Source organism: Pinus tabuliformis, chromosome 7, assembly GCF_031772625.1.
Source record: "Pinus tabuliformis cultivar Carrire ecotype Pingquan chromosome 7, CPIR1, whole genome shotgun sequence".
NCBI lineage: Eukaryota > Viridiplantae > Streptophyta > Pinopsida > Pinales > Pinaceae > Pinus > Pinus tabuliformis.
Genome location: NC_142293.1, coordinates 1459834380 through 1459836776, shown reverse-complemented (window position 1 = coordinate 1459836776; position 2397 = coordinate 1459834380). Strand labels below are relative to the sequence as shown.

General features: G+C 38.8%; 1 pseudogene; it reads right to left on the bottom strand.

The window, feature by feature from the left end:
- Nucleotides 1-567: 567 nt before the first annotated feature.
- On the bottom strand, nt 568-1897 carry LOC149253287 (xyloglucan endotransglucosylase protein 2-like; annotated as a pseudogene).
- Nucleotides 1898-2397: the final 500 nt, after the last annotated feature.

Here is a 2397-nt window from a genome sequence, read left to right as displayed (position 1 = left end):
AAGGAAGATTACATTAATTTTTTAGATTCTCTTAAAATATATAAATATATATATTTTTTATTTTGATATTGTTTAAAAAAATTAAAACCCATCATATATTTCCATAAAGAATAATTTTTTAATATTCTTAAAAAAAATTATATATATTTTTAAAGAATAATTTTTTAATATTCTTAAAAAAAATTATATATATTTTTATATTTTGATATTTGCTATAGGAAATCTCTAGAAAGTTTTTTTTAAATCATTTTCATTTTATAAAAATTATTTATATTGATAATTTTGTTAAAGATGGTTTTTATCAAATCACTTCTTATTTTGGTGAATGATGAATGAATAAATGATTGATTGATAATTAATCATTCGTTGGAATAATTTGAAATAAACCCCAAGATCAAACTTCCAATTACTATAACGCGCTTCGAATCCTTTGAAAAGGATTTAAAATTCCTTTAAGAAATACATTAAGAAAAAACAATAAATACATTCGGCAACAACCAGACATGAAAATCAATTTGGAAACCAAAATTTTCAGAGAAATGATTTACCCAAAAGCTCACTGCAACATAACATTTGGGCCTCCCCGGACTAATAATCCGACTTCGGATTATTCAGCCATGGGTAGCATCGAATAATGATAACTGGACTACATATTGTCGCGATCGCGAACACATTCCGGAGGCATTTGCTTGTTTCTGGGCGTCTCAGTGCAGTAATTGTAGTGGTGTAGTGCTTCCTCACCCATTTCAAGTACCGCCATTGGCGCCCACATCCAGTTCTCTGAACTCCTCCTGATCCCACCACCGCCGCCCCTACGTAGCGCACATCGATTGTGGAGCAGAAGCCTCACAGGCATCGACATGGAATTCCCTGTAGGAGGCGATGAACGACACCTTGGCCCAGTCGGTTTTCTCCAGACCCCCTCGGGTGGCCTAGTCATCAGCATTCCACAGGATTGAATAGATCCTTCATCGGCTGGTTAAATGGGCACCTCACGCCCAGATCCTTGTTGTTCTTGAACACTCGGATTGTTACCTCATCTACCAAAAATTTGCGCCCCAAAAAAAAACATCACACCAAACCATATTAAACCAAAATAGGTTCATTGTAAAATTACATGCTACATTTGCATTTGGCTCTGGTTCGATAATAAATAATGGGCTCGGGAATGGGGTCTTACACAATTTGTACATGTTCCAGAGCACAGCATAGGAATGGTAATCCTTGGTGGGGTCGCACCAGAGGTATATTCGATGTTCTCTATCACCCTTCCCACCTGTAAATACATTGGTCTGAAGAATGTAGGGTTCCACGAACTTGTTCCCCAAGAATTCAAAGTCTATCTCATTGTGTTCTGCAATCTTAGAAGAAAGCTACCCGCACCAAAAGAAATATAGATACATAAACAGGTAGAAGCAGACTTAGACCCCCCAAAACCCCCAAGATTATTATGAATACTTACATAAAAGGCGGTGACAGTGCCAGCGGAATCGTCAGGAACTAGCTTTATCTGCATACTAAAATGCCCAAATAAATATGTCCCCTTAGACTCGAACCCGGCACCTGCCAACCCATATTTCATCCCACATTGTTATTCCCACAGCTCATAAAAGGATAAAACAACCCAAAAATATGCAGAAACAAATCCAATGTATAATAGCTTACCATATTGTTTGTTGAGGAGAAGCTCGGTCTTTCGACCGCCATGGAATTGTTTGATGTGATCTGAGCCCCAGCTGGCGACATAGTTGTTGTGAAAGGGCACACTCACTGGCTTCCTGGGAGTGGCAGCCATGGCAGCAGAATGGAGTAACAGAATGAGAAACAGAACAAGAAACTGTGTCCTCTTCATGGCTTCCAATGACCTTACTGGCGCCCGAAAATGAAGCTGTGCAGAGGAAGGCGAGCCTTATTTCCTAACGAGGATCCTATGTATCTTCCCATTGAACGCCAAAGCTGCGAAAACAATTTGTTGAGCAGTGATATAAATTTAGTTTTTCTAATTTAAATATCGAGCGGGAATGTTGAATTTGAAATTCTGTGAGGCAGATGGTGCATGGACGGAACGAAATTACAAATTCAAAATTCAAATTTGAATTCCTTTAGCGCCTTTACTAAATTCAAAATAAAACAGAATTTGGAAAATGGTGGTAGATGAGGAAGCCAACAGAGGTTGCAGGAGGAGACGGGACAGGTCTGACAATGGTCGCAGATACATTGAATACTGGAGCTTGCCGGAGGTAGGGTGATCGAGTTGTCGGAATATGCATGGATATGTATGGATTTCATGCATATGTAGCATGCCTTCGGATGCACGAATGTCCTGTCATAGGTACTTAGCGCTCATTTATGTTTCTATAGGGTTGGAAATAGCTCTTGCCCATCGCACAGGTGATG